This window comes from Setaria italica, chromosome I, assembly GCF_000263155.2.
Source record: "Setaria italica strain Yugu1 chromosome I, Setaria_italica_v2.0, whole genome shotgun sequence".
Classification (NCBI taxonomy): Eukaryota; Viridiplantae; Streptophyta; class Magnoliopsida; order Poales; family Poaceae; genus Setaria; species Setaria italica.
In genome coordinates this window covers 21,853,798-21,876,310 of record NC_028450.1, presented here as the reverse complement: position 1 = coordinate 21,876,310, position 22,513 = coordinate 21,853,798, and positions in this window count along the sequence as shown.

Sequence of the window (22,513 nt, the reverse complement as noted above, 5' to 3'; positions counted from 1 at the left end):
GATGACGCGCATCTCTTGGTGCGACCTTGTATCCCATCATGTTGATCTCCTTCAAACATTTGATCATCTTCTTGACTTGCTTGACAAGCTTGGGACTCATCTCTTCACCACTTGAGCGGTCATCATCATCTTCATCTTCTTCTTCTCACTTGAGCTTTCATGGATGGCCATCTTCCTGAACTTCTTCTCTTGCTTGCTTGCAAGGGCAAGGCTTGGTGTTGGAGAAGATGGTTCTTTGGGTTTCTCTTTGGGCTTGGCCAATAGTTGAAGTTGATATGCCATCACCTTGTTGAGGATTTGATTTGGAATGAAGTCGGTGAGCTTCTTCTCGTAGATGATAGCTTTCACCAAATCATAGTCCAGCCTCCGAAGGCTACGAACCATGCAATTATGTTCCTATTGACAACTCTTAAGTACCAAATCTAGACCGTCAACTTCTGCATAAACACATAGAAGATAAGCGTTAACAGTAGTGGTAGGAGCTATTACTAACGAATTCCACAAGTGTTGGTGAATATTTGTATGCAGGTCCATTAAGGGAGAAAACACACCTCAAAGAACAAGGAAACACATTCTCAACCAATCAGGAGTAAGTACATGGATCCATGGGCCCACAAATGGGAGTAAACCAACTAGATTCACCGTGTAACACCCCGTACCCACACAGGGGCCCACCAGGCAGCGTCCCAGACAAAAGGTGGTGCGACAGGCGGTTACCAGGGGTCGGCCGAACCAGGGGTTCAGCCGAATCCGCAGTATGCCCTCTTGCACCCAGCTTCCATGTGGCGACTCCTGGTGACTTCCTAAAGACGGTTATGACCGTTTCGCCGGGAGTTGCTGCCTCAAGGCCTCAAATCCTGATAGGTAGCACATGGAGAGGAGTTGGTGGAGAATATTCCCTTGGGATGCTAGAAGCATCTCCACTCTACCTAGGCACCTCCACACTATAAATTGGACCCCCTACCCCCTCTCTCACACATACCACACAAGAGTAGAATTAGTGCTCCATTCCAAAGGTGAAGCCCTACCTAGCTTGTGCTTAGAATAGGGAGAGAGTGAGGGGTGTTCGGGAGGAGTGTCGGGGTCTCATCACTCTCCTCTCAGCTTGTACCTCTACAGATGCTGGCTTCCTTTGAGTAAAGTAAGTTCACATTCGTGATTCCTTCTTATAGTGTTATACTTTATACTGATATGCATGAGTAGTCTTACATCCTTGCTATGTTTATATGCTTGTCTTATATGCTCGTACGCTAGTCATATACCCTTACCATCATAGTATAGGCTTGTATGCTCTCATGTATGCCTTTAGACCTTGACATAGTATACACTAGTAGTGCTTATATTTGAGTGAGATCAGTTCTCTTAGTTACGGGTTCAACGCTCTATAATTATATAGAGTGCAGTAGTCTGCTACAGGGTACCAGACATAGTTAGACTGCGGTAGTAATTAGTAGGGTAGACGTGGTGTCAGGGCTAAGGGTTATCCTTCGTTTGCCTTATATACCACGGGCTGCTAGAGGTAGGCGGAAGGTGGTGATAGCCCGATCTGTCCTTTGTAATCTTCCATGTTTGGATATAGCATAGAGCCATTGGTCGGAGCCGCCTGACTAATTCATGGTAAGCCGGTGCCCTAAGCAAGTATTTGACCTGAGAGATCGACCTTTAACTCACCTATAGTGCTACCTTAGAAATCCTCTCTACCCTCGCCACCTATCTTTGTGTGTCCTTGGGCTGACTAAACTAGGAGTTAGTGCACACACATTCCCTTGGATTCAATACCCTTGGAATACTCGAAGTCAAAGCTACAACAGCATCCGCGCGCTTGCGGATTTATTAGTATTCGTTAAATATACCAACAAGCTTTTTGGCACCGTTGCTGGGGAATGGTTGCTGTATCTTTCTTCTTACCTAGTCGTCCTTGTATCTTTTGCTTTTCTTTCCTTCTACCTTTACTCCTACTACCCATGGAGAAGCCTTCCTATCAAAGCCTCTTTACCCCAAAGGGCGAGTTCTACGAGCCACCACCATCTTCTTCATCTAGCTATGAACTCCGCCCTTGCTTTATAGCCATGGTTCAAAATCGACCCTTCTCTATAGAAATTAATGAAGATCCCTACGATCATTTGCAAGAGTTTGAGGAACTGTGTTCATGCTTATGATATAGGAAACCTTGAGGTGGAAGTTGTTTCCTTTGTCTCTCACATAGAAGGCGGAGCAATGGTATACCCGCATGATAGGGAGTGTGAGCGGTGATTGGGAAGACCTTCGAGTTGACTTTTGTTTCTCATTCTCCCTTATAGAACGCATAGACTCCCTTCCGATTGACATCCTCAGGTTCGAGCAATTAGAGAAGGAGTCCATAGGTGCAACATGGGCTAGATTCTTACACCTTCTGGCATCTAGCCCAGACTTGTCTAAACCCGACGATGTATCATTGTATATCTTTTGCTCGTGTTTAGACATGAAATTTGCCGTAGACCTCAACATCACCGCCGGAGGTTCATTTGCACACAAAACTCTAATGGAAGGAAGGAAAATCCTAGATTGCCTCTTAGAAAACTCTTCCTTCCCTAATGATCATAACGAACCCCGCTGATAGAAATTTGAGTCGAGCCATGAGAATCTCCAACAGCCAAATCCGAGCCTTCACCTTCCACATCCCAAGATTCATCTGCTGCGCCCTCTCCCGAACCACGAACTCCGAATGAAGAACAAATTCAACCTTTGGAGTTCTCTTCCCGATTCAAGGATGACCCTTCTCAAAACATTAGAAACACCAAGAATCATCTTAGGCACGAGAAGCCTATGGCATCGTTATGTCCTTACAAGGCTCTCGATGAAGTTTCCTTCCACGCAACCATAGTGGACTGCAAAGGAGGCAAAGCGCACTTCTAAAGCAATTTGGATTAGCTCACCTTCCACAACCATCCCATGTTCTATGAGGGGAACTGCCACAGAAGCTCTTCATGACCCTATCGTTGAGCCATGTATCATATCCGAGTACCTCATGGACACTCTTCAAAAGTCCTTTGGGACTCTTCTTTGAATGTTGGGGGATCACGAGGGACGTGTCGATCATCATGGATAAATCAAGATGCGCTTAGATTTCCAGATCTATCCTATCATCGATTTTGATCTTCTCCAATGCTACCCGCTAGAAAAACTTCTCGGGGAAAGTGCATCTCAAGGGAGCCTAGACGAAAAGCTTAGGGAAACTGCTTCTGCCACCACTACCACTTGCTTAGAAAATCCTATAGCGAAGCCTCATCCCAAGCAAAACCCACTCGAGAAGGTAATGCGCGTATCTCCATTCATATCTTTTGAGCTGGCTTTATTTGACGGCGTAGAACCTTCTGCCCCCCAAGAGTATGACTCGGAAGAAACTCCTCACCTTTGTGAAGGCGAACGATCATCATCACCATCGATCCAGTTTGAGCCTCTTCCCACTGGCACGTACTATGTTGTTTTCAATCATCATCGAGAATCAACATTGATCTCTCACGAAGAATCTCTTGAGATGGAGAATCCATGGGCCATGGGATTTTGTGAGGCGTCGACTCTGGAGTCTGAAGGAAAGGATTCCATAGACAAGCACGGAAGCTTCATTCTCGAAACACCACAAGAACCATGCTTGCATAATTCCTCTCCAAATTCAGCTATGCTTTGTGCCCTAAGCACGTTCGAGGACTATGTTGACGGTCATTAAGTACCAAAAATATTTGGTTTCAAATAACGTAGTTCCACTTGTCCTTGGAGAATATTTGGTTGTAGGTGAAATAGCACAAAAGGATGGAGAAAGCACCCTCTATGGATCAAAGAAACATGCTTCTCACCAATGGGAGGTTGCCACGTGTGCATCCCATGGATTGAAAGGCCCATAAACTACCACAACCACCTTAATCCACCATATAACGCACACAACTACCATTGGGACCCACCAAGCAGTCACCCAGAGAAAGGCGGTTGCGAGGGGGGCCCATAGGGGTTCGGCCAAACAAGGGGTTTGGCCCAACTGCCCTTGTCCCCTCTCATCTCAAGCTTCCATGTGGCGATGGTTTAGGTCAGTTAAGGGATATTACCTAAAGATTCCCTCGCAGAACTGCCTCTTGGAGCCTATAAATATGAGGGAAGGGGCTCCATTCTAGGACACACACACAACTAGTGAATCACTCTCTCCCTCTTAGTTTCCAAGTTAGTGAGGTTAGGCTAGAGTAGCTCTACTTCAGGTTCCAGGTCTCCTTGGAGTCTAGGGTATGGCTCTTATATCTTTTATTCTTAGATTGACTTTATTCTATTCAAAGTATACATCTTCTTTATATAGTGTTGTGCTTGGTTCTTATATGCATGAGTTAGCTATATACCCTTGCTATGTTGATGTGATAGGCTTATACACTCGTATGATAGTCGTATACCCTTTCTATCATAGTATAGAATTATATACGCCCATGTATGCCTTGAGACCATGCTTCAGTACATACTCTGTGTGTATATATACATTGTATAGCTTAGTTGATCTATGCTACGACATCAATTCAATGGCCATTTCTATGGTGGCTTCAGCCCTTGTCACAATGGGTCGGCTGGGGTGTTGTTAACAATGCAAGCATGGTGCTTTATTGGATATCAGTTTGCCCCATGGGTCGCAGAAGTAGGCTGCAGGTGGTGATAGCCCTATTGGTCCTTTGTAATACTCCATGTTCGGGTACGCTGTAGGAGTTCATAAATGAGCAGTAATTTTACTGGGTGGAACCAGTACGGGTACTGTCTCCCCTTGTGTGCCTGGGTGCATAGGCTTGAGTTCTATACAATGTGTATGTATGTTATGCTTGTATGATCTGTGCAGTATATAGGAAGTACATATAAACCTAGAGCTAACCCTTAGTCCTTCTCCCTACCTTAGTTATCTTGAGATGATTCCTATGTGTGTCACACTAGCTACTTATATATCTATCTTACCCCTGCCTTGAGTATTGTCTCTATCCATCTATGGTATACTCATATGCATAGTAAACTCTTTTGACCTACCCGCCTTCCTTTGGGAAATACGATACCCTTGGGTATACTCTTTGGTGAAATGCTACAACTGTATATATCCGTGCCCTTGCGGATTTATTCGTGATCATTAAATACACCAACAGACTACAACCACCTTAAGGTCCTCTCTTGCAAAAAGTTTATAAGGTTGGTTGTAGATGCATATGTTTATCATAAACATTGCAAATTTCATGGATGCACTGTGGCACTAACCTTGTAGCTAAAGCTTCAATGACACATCAACAATTAGTGGTGAGAGGGGAACGGCATCGCCAATGACAGCTGCAAGAGGAAGTTCCCATGCTCAAGCTTGTGACCATAAACAAAGCACTGCCGGGAGATAGCCTGGATGATCATTTATTTTCCCTTTGAATAAAAAGCAAGAGCATGTTTCTAGGATAAAGTTTTCCTTTGGGTATTTTTGGTCGCTATCGATTTCAAGTGAAGATTAAAAAGAATGATGGACAGGTGATGCCTAAGATTATGGGAGCTACATCGACTACAACACATTGGTATGTTTTGGTGATGGAATGATTTCAAAGGAAAGTTTCTACACCTCACACTTGAGTTCTATTGCCCAGCAATCCAAATTCCAATTGTGGGGGGAGGTATGTAAGTATTCCAAGTAAGTTCCTTTGTGCCAAATCTTATCTTGGTTTAGAGATGGTGCTAGTTCTTTCATCTTGCTCTAATAAAATAAAAATAAATAAATAAAATAAGGAGTTACCACAACGGTAATAAAAAATTCTTCATCAACAAAATGCCATGGTAAGTACCTTCAGGTATGTCCTACTTTTGACTTTAAACAAAGCCCTTTCGGGAGGTAGCCTGAAGTTCACTAGACTTGTACTCAAGTTTATATCTCCTTTTGAAAATAGCATGATCATGCTTTCATGCTTCCTTTATCTATGCTCTTAGCTATGGTTTGAATGTATGTTTCATGACGTACATCCATAGGGTTTTCTAAATTAAGCATGGTGCTTAGGTTAAAAAGTCTCCTTTAACCAAATGAGACATGGTGTCAAGTTTGGTTAATGAACCTTAGAGTTAATGCTTTCATATATCTTGGTTGTATATGTGGACTAACCCCTACAGGACAAGCTTCAAATCCACATGGGTAAGTTGTTAAGCTTGATTCAAATGGGAACATAAACCAAGGCATCGGAGTCATGTTGTGCAACAAACAAAGGAGGTACATATTACCCTTCAAGGGTCCACCGTAAGTATACCCTCTTTTGCTTATGTTGATGTAGTTTTAATTCGGCCTTATTTCAGTTAGGTCTCATGGTGAAAATAAAATAAAATAAATCCCAAAAAAATTGTGTTCGAATAAAATATGGCTCTCTAGTTCCCAAACTAGTAGAGTCCCCTTTTGTTTCCACCCTTTTGTTTGAATATAGCACCAGGTATGAGCACAAGTATGGGGAAGATCTCTCAAGATCATCAACATACACAATCGAGATCTCCCACAAAGGTGCCACACAAACATCGACTGTGCCAACATGACAAGGGACAAGGTGAGGGCACCAGTCGACCACCCCTGCGGGTTGGCCAAACCACCACTGCTCCGCCTTGATCCCCATATACTTCAAGAGTGATGGTATGTGCACTCTATCTCTCACTCTCTTTGATTCATGTTTGAATGAATTTTAAAATTGACGCATTAAAATCAAACTTAAAATAAAATGAATCAGCATGCTCCACCTACTCTACATGTTTCCTATGGTTGGCTTGCATATGTTTTATTCCATGCTTACCACCTTGATGCTTGTGAACAAAAATATTTAGGAAAGCATGCTCATCTAAGTAGTTAATGTTTGTGATATGGTTTGCTGAAATGATCTTCACCCTTGATGCTTAAGTGCTTAGGAAGTTTATTTGAAAATTTGGAGAACCCTTGCAAAGTTCCTCTTTGATATGCCGAAGTCCTAGCAAAGCCATATGATGAGTTATCCTGAAAAAAACCTTATACATATGTTGCTTGTCTTAGTATTGAGCTTTGTCAAATTGTTGTGACCCTTGTGAGAATTCTTTTCATGCTTTCATGATCAAGATTCATGTGCATGCCATATGCCCCCTCGCTATGCTTCTATGGGAAGTTAGCATTGTACCATCCACCTATTCCAAAAAATAAATGCTCCAACATATGTATTGATATCTCTCTCTCTCCAAGTTATTGTTATAAAAAAGAGACATGGGCTATCAAAAAAAATGGACACACGGAGGTCCAAGTATTGGAAAAAAGGTTGGACACATGAAGGTCCAAGAATAAGAAAAAAGAAAAGAAAGATAGCCATGTTCTCAAAAGAGTTTGCAAACGGAGAGAGATCATACAAAAGGAGTTACCATTCCATTCACCATCCACCATATCCATACACGTAGACATCTTGATCTGATTGTATGACTTGTTTTTCTCCTTGGATCCTGTTTTTGACTTTGCAATATATGTGATACAAGTATGCCTTATCATTCATACCATACCTTGAGCTCCACATATAGCCATCATTAGAAGTAGGACATAAACACATTGAGTGATCTGAGATAATGAAATGGGGAGCTAAGTAAGGTTTCTTTTTGAAAACTTATTGAAAAAACCCAACTTACTTGACAAAAGGAGTAGAGGTGACTTGATTCAAGACCATTCCATTCCTCAACTACTCAAGATGGCATGATAGACACTTCAAAGTTCACAAGTGCAAGGTATGGTTTGGAATATTTCTTATGCTCGCTTCATATCTTTCAAAGTCATGTTTCACCTTAGTTTTTTGCTCCTTGGCTCGAGGACGAGAAAAGGCTAAATGTGGGGGTGTTGTTGACGGCTCTTAAGAACCAAATCTAGACTGCCAACTCCTGCATAAACACATAAAAGATGAGCATCAACAGTAGTGGTAGGAGTTATTACTAACGAATTCCACAAGTTTTGGTGAATATTTGTATGCAGGTCCATTAAGGAAGAAAACACACCTCAAAGAGCAAGGAAACACACTCTCAACCAATCAGAAGTAAGCACAACGATCCATAGGCCCACAGACGGGAGTAAACCGACTAGATTCACCGCGTATACCCTTGCTATCATAGTATAGCCTTGTATGCTAGTCATATACCCTTGCTATCATAGTATTGGCTTGTATGCTCTAATGTATGCCTTTAGACCTTGATATAGTATACACTAGTAGTGCTTATATTTGAGTGAGATCAGTTCTCTTACTTGTGGGTTTGTTGCTCTTTATTTATACAGAGTGCCCTAGTCTGCTATGGGGTACTAGACGTAGTTAGACTGTGGAAGTAATTGGTAGCGTAGACACGGTGTCTGGGCTAAGGGTTATGCTTCGTTTACTCCCTGCAAAGATCCTGAGAATAGATATAATCAATGATATATACCTAATCACGCACCCGCGCGTACCATATCCTCTGAAAGCGACCCCGAATAGTAGCTCAATAGTGCGCAATAGTGAGTGAATAGCGCCGCCACATTCCCATCCACCCTGAGGTGCTCCACCCACTCCCTGGTGAGTGCTCGGGCACTATTCATATTCCCGAATTTGAATAGTGAGCTGAATTTAAATAGTGCCGCGAATTTGAATAGTGTTCGCTAAATTTGAATAGTGCTATGAATAGTAACTCGAAATTTGAAATCCGAATTTTTCGAAGTCGCTCGTTTTTCCCTCTTTCAGCCATCTTCCCTCTGCGATATATATATATATATATATAGGGTAGCAAAAGCCTATCATCTTTTAGTTGTAGTTCTAGCTAATAAGCAAGCTCAACCTGCATCTCATCAAAAGCAATCTTTAAACTACTACCTCCATTCAACCTCTCGAAAACCCCCACCTTACACAAGAAAGACCTCGTCACGATCCTCTATATCAGCATAGGTAGAATAAGGGCATGATCACAAGGTAAACGTCTCTAGCTATCATGAAGGGTCAACACACTAGATCTAATCACCATGATTACACAAAAGCATGCTATGTAGTCTAACCATGAATTAGATCGAGGAACAAGCATATTCATGATAAGTATAAGAGCATAAAAGGAGGCATCGAGTCGCTAACAGATCGGATGACATGGAGAACATTGCTCATATAATAGATATGTTTAGATCATTTCCTCAGAGCACATACCATTGATTATCCCAAATAGCTCCTGATCTCCACCATGACACAACCACGATGTAGGGAGGCTATGGTGGTGTTGGGGGGAAATATTAACGACCTCCTAAAGCCCATGAAAATAACAAATTATAAAGGCCCAGGGCCACCTAAGGCAACAAAGATTGCCGTCGGCCCAACACGGGAGGAGAGAGCCACGCTCCGCCTCGCCCGACCCAGTGTCCCGGGGTCGGACGCCCCCGACCCCTTGAAGACCAAACTCCACCTCGCCCGACCCGCGGGCTTGGGGTCGGGAGTGCCCGACCCCCCGCCGCAAGACTCTGCCTCGCCCGACTCAGGGCACAGGGGGTCGGACTCACCCGGGCCCACCAGACAAGTATCCGCCTCGAGTGCGGATCTCGTGGGTCCCCCTGTCGATCTCACAATAAATGCGCCGCAGTTCTGACACGCAGAAAGGCGTCCGTGCCCCCGACGCAACCCGCTACAAGTACCCATGCGCGACCGCGTGGTACAGGCTACAGTGGCTGTGGCTTCCTCCAATTCGCTACAGGGCACTCGTGCCCTGCGCCGCCCGGAGCAGGAGGAAGCCGCGCCCGTTCTCGCACCCCGCGCGTCCAGTGACAGGGATGCGACGTCCACCTTCCGCGGGCCATCAGCAAGATGGTAGGATCAGCCGCCTTCCCCAACGGACACAGGTGCCACGACGAAACACCATCATCACGCCTGGCGGCGACAGCCACCGAGGAGACCATCGACAGGACTCGACGGCGGCCGCCCTCTTCCGGCAGATGCGCCGGCAGGAGCCGAAGGCCAGAGAGGACGCCGGCGGCCTAGGGACTTGGTCCCTCCCCTTGTGTTGTACATCACTTGACTTAGCTTATCTCTTTTACTTCTTCTCACACCCGGTCTCCCTTGTAACCCCGGTGGCCTCTTTGCGCTATAAAAGGAGAACCGGGGGGCCTAAGACAGGGGACTCGGACGCTCTCTCAAGCCAACAGAACACACTCGTACTCTCCTTAGAGCATCAGTGCACACCCAAGAGACCTAGGACCAGCTCCCTCTCTCTTTCCCTCCTGTAACCCCTACTACAGACCCCGCGTGGGCAACGCGAGCAGCTCCCGATACTGGACGTAGGGCTCTTCCTTGCCTGAACCAGTCTAAACCCTGTGTCTCCCACGCCACCATCCGAAGCCTTATGCGCATAAAATAAATTTACTAGTCTAAGTCTTGATCCGCTAATCTTGACAACGACAGGTGGCTAGGGTCAGCCTAAGCCATCTCCTAGACAACTTTGAAGACTTGCAGCCCCCTCAGCTCCCTTTGGTGTGTCCCCTTGGTTTCATCAAGTTCTGGTGGATGGATCCCTTGTGTCGATGATTTTTTGGGCATGTTTATAGTTAGGAGGACATGTAGTTTAAATTGGAAGGCGAACGGGTGAAGGAAAGAGGTGGGTCAATTAGCCTGGTGGGGTCCAGGTCGATCGTCCTAGCCCTTCCTTTTACCCCCTCGCGTCCAGCTTCATCGCCAAGTCTTCTTCAATGTGGGCCTAGCATGTTGGTAGCTTCGGGATGAGATTGATCTTCAATAACCTTCCAAATCTCTGCTTGATCTTCTTTGATTCCTCCTTGATTTCGAAGTGATCTTCTTGGAGGATTGCTTGCCAAAAATGAGCAGGAGAGGGGGTCAGCCTCCAAATATTACTTTTCTTGAAAAGGCAATAATCAATCTTCTAAATCTTCGTTGAAATATTTTTCCATACTCAATAATAGGTTATGGTCAAGGAGTTAGTCACAAAAAAATTATAATTTGGGTTTAGGTTGGATGCCCAACGAGGTTTGTGAAATTTCCAATGTAGAAACTCACAATGCATGGACAGAAAGGCTAGCAAGAAAAAGTTTTATGAAAAGGAGATGGCCTGCTTCTAAGTCTCATACCACAAAAATCAATCTTAATTCAACTCATTAAAATATAAGTTTACAATCTAAAGGTTTCATCATGAAAGAACATGTATGTATATAGGCTCTGGTAGGTAGAACTTTGCAAGAGATTCACAAATGTGGACAGCGTATGAATTCATTTTAAATAAAAACAAATCAAGTTATCAGGTCATCTGTAAACTTAAATCAAAGAGCAACACAGAGATTTTGGGTCTAGAATTTAGTCATTTAACCTTCACAATTAAAAGAGCCGGTTTTTAATCAATTTAAGTTTATTAAATAGAGAGCAATTAGTCAAGTCATATACAACATTGTTTAGGTAGAACAAAGTGGCAACCTTCATCATTTTTCCATTAGTAAGATTATACCAAAATTATTAACATCATGGTGAACACAAGGTGATGGTGATCATGATTTATTGAAATAAAAACTAGGTTGTACTCCAAGAAACCATGTTATTATCAAGAGATATACAAAGGTTACAACAAGTCTATGGTTGAAGGTTTATATACACATGCATTTGGAAAGAGATGGACAAAGAGAACGTTGAGGAAGAATTTGCCTTTCGATGCTTGTAATGAAGTGTAGCACCACCTTCCCCATGCTTAAGTATTGTGTTTAGCATGGAAGAAGAAAAAGGAACATCTTCTAGCGACCATGGTCCTTGTATTCCTTGTGCTTCGTGTCGGAGCTTGTCTTTATGCTTCTTCACTTTTGTCGTCTTTATTGCCCTTCAATTTCTTCTCTTTTCCTTTCATGAAAGTGCTTCATCATGGTTGCAAAACAATTAAAGTGCACATACTACCCCCAGGGCAACTGTCGGGAGTAGATGCAATCGCCAACAAAACAACAACTTCCCTAAGACTTTAGCTTGTGGCATAGCTAATCCATTAAAAACAAAAACCTAATGAGTGAACATGTGTGCAAGTGTGAATGCATGAAGTTAGTAACATGAAAGGTGGGGACCAAACTTGATAGAGATTAAACATAGTTTTAAACACCACGTTTACTACTAAGTGTGGACATAACGAAAGCCAAACATGTTAACATGTTAACATAACGAAAGCATGGACATGTAGAATGCAGATGCAAAGAATTAGAAAAAACAAGCGTTAGTAAGCTCGAAGAGACTATCGCTGTTGTTCCGCAATTAGTTGAGCCAAAAAGAATTGCTTAGAATGACATAGCAAGGTTGGCCACTTCATCAGAAGTCAAGCAATGTCAACATGAAAATCATTCATCGAAAAACTCCAACAACCAAACTAACAAGGCTTAGGGTAGGTTCATAGGTATCCTATATTTTTGGCTTGAAACAAGAATTTTGGAGAGAGAAATCAAGCATAGAAATTCTAACTAAGGTTTTAAAAAAACAAAAATAAAAGAAAAGGTTTATTTTTGGATGAAACGCAAAAACCTATGGTTTTAGGATGGCTCTGGGTAAGCATGCAGTCAGAACATAGGCAAAAACAACTCAAGCCGATCTGAATGGTGCAGCAAGCCGATCAACACAAGTTAATTCTACCTCTGTTGGCTCTAGTTTTTGGTGGGGTTGATAGGAAGGCTTAGGTGGAAAAAGGTTTTTGCAATGCAACATGAGGTGGAAGAATAAATAACATGACTTGATATGGAGGTGGTCTAAAACAAAATAAAATTTTGCCTAAATTAACTAGCCACAAGTTTAGAATAAAAGGGGTGGTGCCATGCTTCATATTTCTCTCTAAAATGACACAAAGAAAAAGACTCTAAACACTTAAAGCACACGAAAGGGGTCTATAAGCTTTCCAAGATCAAATAACAATGTGCTCCCTCAATATTATTTAAAGCATACAACATGTTGTTGCAAAATTTGTTAGAGCAATGGTATAATGTTACTTGATGGTTTCGATTGAAGAGCACAATATAGACCGTCATAAATAAATAAAAAGATGGGTTGCCTCCCACAAAGCGCTTTAGTTATAGTCATATAGCTAGACTCCTCACCTTGCTCATGTTCATGCGAAGCCATGGTTCTTTGTGCAAGAATCTAAAGTGTTCATGCAGCTTGATGTCATCTTTTGTAATCCTTCATGGTTTGCTTCTAATATCTTCATGTATTAAATGTAGCTTGCTTGTGTGTTCATGTGCCAATGCTCCGGAGGTTTTTATTTTGTTCTAAACTTCTGAATTTGATCATGTACGCTTGATGAAAGCATTGCCCAAGCTCCTCTTCATTGTTGTCATCTTCATCTCCACTACCTTGTTCTCATCGTCTTGCTGCTGCCTCTTGTTCATAGAGTTTCCCCTACATCCAGAACAGAACATATACTGAAATAAAGATCTATTGAAAAGTTTATAAAATTACCTTTCCAACGAGTGGTCATTCATCTAAAGCAGAGTTCAAATGAGAGAGTTACGCTCATTTTAATTTAGGAATCTCTGATTGCCTTGATTCTTAATTCGTTGGAACATAGACTTTAGGGGCTTCTAAATATCCAAAAATATTCTGTTGTTTACTTCAAAGGTCGTGCAAAATCTTGATGACAATAGTAGCTTCTCGTAAATTGATCCAAAGATGTTGATGATCTTGATCTTGTATATATATGATAACATCACCAAGGGTAGCAAAAGCCTATCATCTTCTAGTTGCAGTTCTAGCTAATAAGCAAGCTCAACCTGCATCTCATCAAAAGCAATCTTTAAACTACTACCTCCATTCAACCTCCCGAAAACCCTCACCTTGCACAAGAAAGACCCCTTCACAATCCTCTCTATCAGCGTAGGTAGATTAAGGGCACCATCACAAGGTAAATGTGTCTAGCTATCATAAAGGGTCAACACACTAGATCTAATCACCATGATTACATAAAGCATGTTATGTAGTCTAACCATGAATTAGACCGAGGAACAAGCATATTCATGATAGGTAGAAGAGCATAAAAGGAGGCATGGAGTCGCTAATAGATCGGATGACATGGAGAACATTGCTCATATAATAGATGTGTTTAGATCATCACCTCCTAGTACATACCATTGATTATCCCAACTAGCTCCTGAAGTCCACCATGGCACAACCACGCAGGGAGGCCATGGTGGCTAGGGCCAGCCTAAGCCATCTCCTAGACAACTTTGAAGACTTGCTGCCCCCTCAGCTCCCTCTAGTGTGTCCCCTTGGTTTCGGCGAGTTCTATTGGATGGATCCCCTGTGTCAATGATTTTTGGGCATATTTCTAGTCAAGAGGACCCATGGTTTGAATTGGAAGGCGAACGAGCGAAGGAAAGAGGTGGTCTAATTGGCCTAGAGGGGTCTAGGTTGATCGGTCTGGCCCTTCCTTTTACCCCCTTGCGTCCAGCTTCGTCGCCAAGTCTTCTTCAATGTTCTGGAACCTTATTTTTATATGCATGTGGGCCTAGCATGTCGGTAGCTTCGGGATGAGATTGATCTTCAATAAGTTTTCAAATCTCTACTTGATCTTCTTTGATTCCTCCTAGATTCTGAAGTGATCCTTACCATGTCTTCACAAACTTATTACTTAAGTCATCTTGGATGATTGCTTGCCAAAAACGAGCACGACAGGGGGTCAAAAGACACTAGGCCAATCGGCCTGGGCCCTTTTTGTGCCTCCTAGTCTTCATCTTCCCATGGTCCATTGCTCATTCAAAGCTTATCCAAAAAAAATGTATATTTAGCCCAATTTCCTGCGAAAACATAATATCCTCCAAAATATCTTGCATATGCAAAAACGGGGTTATTTCAGGTGCCAAGTGGCAGGTTAGTATAAGAATATGCATGAAAATACTAGTTAAATGGCACTAAAAGTGTGTCAATAATGAGCGTCAACACCAACGTTGGTAATCCATGCCATCGAAACATGGAGCCAAACCTATATTATCCATCACTTCCCTATCGAGCTAACTCACTAGGCGGTGAAGCCTAACCATTTCCAATGAGCTAGTTTCACAATTTTTTAATGGAATTGTTGATTCTTTGTGAAAGATGCGAGCCCTGGCTCTGCTACCACTTGAAAGGATTCGGTGCTCATAGCCTAAGAGGGGGAGGGGGTGAATTAGGCAAACTTAAAACCTTAACCTATTGCTTCCACTATTTGCTTCAAAACATAAACTAGATCATGCTATCTAGGTGTGCAACTAAGGTTGATATAGTGATTCTTCCCATCCAAAACAAGTTTTGAAACCTAGAGCCAACCTTATCAAGATTCTACTTAGTAAGTACGTCACTCAAGTTGCAAGTATGAAATGCGGAAACGTAAAGGAGTGGGTTAGGAAGGATGCAAACTCCACACAACGATTTTATCCTGTGGTATGGGTAGGCAAATGCCACCCCTAGTCCATGTTGAAGCTCCACCAAGGATATGCTTCTAGTCATCAAGTCTCTCCGGGTCAAGGTCTTGGACTCGCCACAAAGGCTCTTGCCAATCTGGATGAGAAGCTTGCCACTAAGGCAAGGCTCGCCACACTCTCTCTTCCAACCACCTTGATGTCATCTCCACTTCGGAGCTTCTCCACAAAGGAAGGGGTCTCCTCGTCCCCGGCACACGGTCATCGGCGCCGCTCCACACCAAGCCAGAGGGTTGAAGACTTGCCAGCGAGCCACCAAGGCTCCAAGCTGCCGGCACACCTTGTACAATGTTGGTTTACTCCTTGAACCAATCACAAGGCAGCAACACCTTGCACTCTTTCTTCTCTAGACCTATCCTAAAACTAATCACTCTTCTAATCTTGTGTTAAGCCTTTGATTAATCACTTATGCACTTTTGGTGGCTTGGATGTGTTCTTGTTGAGTCTAGATCTCCAATGAATTCCTGCACACCCCAGCAACTCCAAATGGGCGAGTGGTGGGGGTATAAATAGCCTAAGGCATCAAAGAGCCATCGCTCCAACGGCTTTTAAAGTGTACCATCGGAACATCCGATGGTATGATTTTGGTAAGCATCTAAACATCTAGTGCTACTAGCCGTTGGCCTCTCTGGAACTTTCAAAAGAAAATATGCTTCGTCTGATGGGGTATTCATCTTCAGCATTGGATCGTCCGGTGCATGCCTTCATTTCTTCTTTTGAACCACCGATTCATTGAATGCGTAGGAAAGCTAGGCAATGGATCAATCGATGCTTGCTGTCACTTTCCTCAATCGCCAGCAATTGCTCTAACACTCTCAAAAATCTAGCCATCGAAACATCTGATGGTCCCAGTTGGTTTCCACGCGTACTGTAGGCACCGACTAATTCGGTGGTCATTTTCTCCACACCGAATGAGTCGGTGCTATATGTCAATGCACAAAACTTTGATTCTTTGCTTGTCTTTTGTTGTGGTTGCTTCCTTAGGACCTAAGAACCATCAAGAAATATTCTAAATGATTCATTAGTCCTAATAACCATATTATCATTCAATCACCAAAATCACAAACAATGGTCTAATTGGGCCACGCTCCTTGCAGAATTCAATGGGAATATCCAATCCAAAGTTCCATACATGTCAGTCATACTCAAAAAGCACACTTCAATCCCAAGGCGCAGCACTGGCATTGCACATCTACGCACAGTTCAATCCAAGTCGCCGGCAGCACCCAGGCGGTGGTAGCAGCAGCAGCACCGCACGTGGCTAGGGTGGCAGCCAGCAGCCGTAGCTGGTGTACCTTGCTGAGTTGCATGCTCAGCGCTCACGTACGTCAACGTTGGAATGGCGCTGCTAGCTTGTATTCATTCCTCACCGTGTACATGTAGTTTGCGTGTTCCTCAAAGAAGTTAGAGGCCCTGCCCTGTCCTTCAAGTTCGCGTGCTACAAGCTGGTGGACGACCTACAAGGGGGCTTCCTTCGATACAGCACTGCTCCATCATCGATCTGGCCGCAAGTCTACCACTGGGGAGATCGTCCGCCGGGAATGAGATTCTCTGACTTCCTCTACCTTTGAATCACTGCGCACTGCCACGCGGTATTCCAATGTATTTGGATCCAGTGGTGACTCGAAGTTAGAGGAACCTCTTCCACCTGACGGTATATTCTTCCTACTCCCTAACCTGCCGGTGTATTCCTCCTACTCCCTAACCAAGCATGTAAACGTTTACAAGGAAAACAAACCCATAATGACATATATAGGGTGACAAGCCAACTTGGGCTTGGCCTGAATGGTTGACCTGTGAGTTGTGGCTGAGCTGAATCATTCTCCTTACGAACTGAAAAACCTAAATAACTTCCATAAATTTTTTTGTTACATTGCTTCCAGTATTTGAGATTTGAGATCTGTGCATATGGACGGCTAAGATCAGGTGACGAGCAATCCAACTATAATTAAATACCTCGTCCCCAAGTCAACCATAAATAATATCTTACTCCCGTGAAATGTTAAGTTAGTCTCTTCGAAATGTTGAATCATGGCTCATGAATTGTTGAATCAGTTGTAAGAAAATGTTTAAGAATGTATCACATGTGGAAAAATCTAGGTGAGGTAGCGTGAGAAGTAAAAAATAATATCGGATCTTCATGCAATGTCGAGTTTGCCTATTCGAAATATTGACATATAAGGTTAGCGTATTGTTGAATCATGTGTACTAAAAATGCAGGAGGGCGAACAAACGTCGTACATCTTCGCCATCCGTGTGAATCATCCCACACTCTATCAAACCATAGCCCTCTGTCGCTAGAAGATGCGGACTTCGATTCCTGTGCACCCTACGATCGATCCCCAAACCTCAGCCCGCCCTGAAGCGTACCCTGCACACACGAAAGTCCCTCCACCTATGATTGATCGTCCTTCATCACCGCACCCACCCCTTGCACCCTTCCCCTCCGCCGCCGTGTGGCAGAACCACCCAAATTAACTCGGCTAAAGTGTTCCCAACATCGCCTCAAATGCGAATAAACACTTTAATCGAATTAAAATGGTAGTCTGTCGGGTTTCAGCCAATACAACCACGTGTTTCTGATCGAAACAAGCATACAATGCTCGCACGAAGATGAGTCCAGAGATTACAACAATCCAGATAACATATTACAGGTCCCAAATTAGGTTATTACAAATCGGATGTTCAAATGCATAAAAGAGTAGTTTAGAGTTCATAGCAGCGGAAAAATAAAATGATTGTTCTAACAACGATACATAATACCATGGTGAAGCCTACCATGATATCACTCAGCACGATTCTCGCCGACCAAGAATGGGTCCCACTCAACCGTCCATCCCAGAGGGAGCTGAGATGGCCAAGTCGCATTGGTAACCATATCCTCAAAATCATCATTTCCTAAAAACGTAGCCACAAGCATGGCTGAGTATGCTAATACTCCACAAGACTTACCCGTCAGGTGGTATCTAATCCACTGACTCCTAGACATGCAAGGCTTTTTGATTGAGGGGTTTTTTTTTACCAAAGCTTCTAAAGTGGATCCTTACTTTCAAGTTTTAGCATCAAGTTCTAGTTGATTAACCATTCTAGTTAAGCACCAATTCTGAGCAAGCATAGTGAAACAAGAAAATTAATCAAGCATCCATATTAATCATCAACCTTTGCTCCTCTTCTTACTCAGTGCAGAAAGGCGATCAAGTAGTCCCAAACTATGAGAAGTAGACAATTTGAATCGAGTTTCTTAACCTTGCAAGGTGGACCTAAACACACAACATATGCATACCACTACGGGTTCACATATATTAGCGGTTCCCATCATTTTGCAACGCTTGTCCAGAGCCCACTTCCCTTGGATACAAGGCCCCACCGGTCCCGGACGAGGCTGTACCGAGGCTGCACTTGTACCCACATGATGCATCAAGGGAACCTAGTTCCAGAGAGAGCGGGGAAAAGGTCCACGCTGGTTCAATCAGGTACTAGGCTTCCTGATCCCATACTCGGTATGTATTTAGTACTTTCAAATACTTGACCAAAACTCTAACACATTTCGACCTTAGTAGTTTTCCTCTAAACAGACGGGGCATCCACCAATTCCAAAACATATACCAAGCCCTGCCCATCAACCTTATGATTCCAACATAAGTAAATAGGCAACTCCTATAGCTTGCGAGTGATAGGAAATCACTCGACTTTTACCGTATCCCTATTTAGCATAGCAACTACTCAACTTATCATGCTAGTATTCAACACATGGGGTACTAGGAGCATGCAACTAAGGTTTCAAGCAACTCCTATGAACTTAATGCACAAACATAAGTAACAAAAATATTGCATAATTTTAGAAACCAAGGTTATGATCCAGGGCTTGCCTTCTTGTACTACGCTAGCCTATGGCTCTTCCGAAGCTTGGCTCAGGTCTTGTGTGGCCTCGATCAAGTTCACCGCAGCGGCCGAGTGTTCCTCTTCAGCTTCCGGAACCAACTCGTACGTACCGTCAATGAGATTAGCTTCTTCTCGAGATGCATATGCTTAAGATTTCAATTACACACTTTCAGGGTGTAGGTTGCATTTCGCGAACATTGTAAAAGCTTAGGGTGCATTTTGACCACATTCACCTAGACAAGATTTTAACAAAACTTTTCTTCGCAAAACAAGGTGGGTTGTGATTAAAACCTAGGTTTTATCTTGATGGTGATTGTGTACACATATAAGATTTTAACAACTTAGAATTCATAAAAGAAAGGTGGGGTCATTCTGGTACTGTCTAACAATTATTTTGAAATTTATCCTATTTTTGAATTTAAACATTGGCTAGTTTACCATTTCTAGTAGCAATTATTATTATTAATTTAAACTAGCTCTTAAAAATGAGTAAATATTTATGGAAGCATCTGTTAAGATATAATCATGAAATTTTTATAGAAGCTTCCCCTCGGCACAAGTGATCTTCTCTAAAAATTGAAGATACATTTGACTTCTACCAAATTTAATAAAAACCAAACAGTGTTAACTTATAAAACATGAAGAATGATTTTTAACTAGAGTTTCATTAATATCTTGGATCCACAAATTTTACAAAAGGGTTACCAACACTAACATATGCTACTGTAAATTTTTCAGGGTTTACTGAGCATGAAAACTATTTATCACATAAAAAGGACATTAAACCACATGTATTTACTTAAGCAATGTAAAACACATATCTTATAGAAGAAAATACTTTTCCTAGTCAGACATGTGCATCAGGAGTTTAACAAAATTTATCTTGAATTTCTATCTATTTTCCACTATTTATTGTGCAAATAACCAGATTAAAAAAGCAATTAAGCATTTGAAATTAAAATAGTATGAACATCAGGGATTCTAGTAGCACAACTTAGAGATCCTGAACATGCATGTCAAAAGGAAACTAAAAAAAGTGGGTTCACATTTTTCAGAGCATCCTATGAGTTATAAGGCATTTATTTGTTTTTATGCAAAATAAATTCTAGCGTCAGATACAAACAGTAGCATGCATATGACCATTTTTAAATTAAACTAGGCATCACCAGGAACCTAGCAAAACAAGTTTCATATTTTTCCCATTTTTCTACATTTTCCTAGACATTTCCCAAGTTTTAGTTATTTAAAACAAATTTAAACCAAACAAGGAAAACACGTTTCGCACTTAGGCCCTTGGATCTTTTAAAGCGTCACAACTGGGCCCTTACATCTTACACCTAACACCCTGGGAAGATTTGGGGCTATGCAATGTGGTCCTTAGGGCACGGCCGGCGGCGCTCCGGTGGGGAGAGGGTGAGCTAGGGGCACGGGTGAGTTGAGGGGCTCACCGAGGGTCGGCGGGCTGTGGAAGTCGTGGGCGGAGGAGGCCTGGCGGCGGCGATCGATGATGAGCTCTCAGGCGCAGTGAGGGCTTGTCATCTCCGGCAAGGTGGCGACGGGGATGGCCGGGAGCGGTGTTGGGAAGGTAAAGTGGCGGTCGGAGGTGCTTAGAGGGAAGGGTTCCATGGGCGGCGCTACGGGCGGCGGCAGAGTTTTCGTGTGGGGGCGGTGAAAGGTGGCACTGGCTGTAACAACCCTAGTTTAAGGGTGCATGTTGAAAGGCTAATTAGAATGGTTAAGGATACAATTCGCACTTAGGACATAAACCTTGCTATAGTTGAAAATGCAATGCACTTAAACAAATGAAATATTACAAATAGGGGCTAATTTGAACAAAACTAAGTCAAACAAAGGGGTAAGTTTGAAAAACACTCAAACTATGTTTGAATTGTAGCAAGCATGCCAAAAATCCCAAAGAGTAAAGTTGAAATTGACACTCAAACACTGAAATTAACAAAATACCCTAAAAAGGCACTTTTTGGGGGCAGTTTTTAATTCCAAATTTTATATAACAACTCCAATTTTTTCCAATATAAGAGTTGTAGAACGTTTCAAAACAAACAACTTTTCTTATTTGAGCTTTTTCTAGTTTGGACCGGAACACTTTCAAAATTCAAGTCAACGTTCAGCCAAATTCAAATTCTTTTCAAAATTGCTCTAAGTCCTGAAAACAGGCGTTCCTTCAAACTTTGATGGCTTGTATCACCAAATATAAAACAGTTTTGAATTGAAATCTTTCTAAGAGTAGGAGTTTGAAATGTGTACAACAACTTTTAGTTTTGAACTATTTCAAGTTTGTTTTGAAAATTTTGCGCAAAATCTCCCCAAATCTTGCTGCCCCGCATGCCACGCGCCTGCCACGTGCCCACGATCGTGGTGATCACGAACGGCGCGCCGTGGCATGCCACATGGTGCCACCCTATCAGTGTAGCTGTTCCAGCCAATCACCAGTCGTGAAAGGACAACTCGTCCCAGCCGTTTGCCCAACCCCCACCCGCGCATATCCTGACCCCCTGCCGCACATCTCCATCGCCCAGTCGCCGCCGTGCTTCTTTGCCCACGCCCGCATGCACCACCGCCACACCGCCGCCTCCGCTTGGCTCTCCCACCGGCCCATGCCACTGGTGAAAGGACTGGACACGCTCGCCGCCTCCACCACTCAGCGCGCGAGCCATCCTTTTCCCCCTTAGCGCCCGAGCCATCCTTTTCCCCCTTAGCGCCGCTGCTCGCCAAGAATTCCACCAGCAAGCCGCCCACCGGCCAGGGACTCAATTGCGAGCCCCTGAAAAACCCCAAGGTCCTTAGTGTTAAATGCCATGACCTGTTTGTAATAGTTCAAAACTTTGAGGGACCCTCTTGTGAAACGTGTTTTCTCTTTTCTATTTTATTTTGGTTTAAATCGGCTGAAACTTTGAAAATGCATAAGAAAGTGTAGAAAAATGCTAAAAATGTGAGTAGTTTTGCAGAAAAATGGTTTTGGACATGTTACTATTGTGTTTTTCCCTTAGGTTTTTATTTTTGGTTTAAGCACATAAATGCCCCATAAATCATACAAAAATGGTAAAAATGTACATCCACCTCTGTTAGAGCACTTGTGTCATGCTTGTTCTAGATATGAATTTTGTGACACTAGTTTAGGTGCTGAACACACTGGTTTAAGGCAAACCTTGTAATGCTAGGTGTGATCTTGTTATTTGCTCTATAAATGGAAGA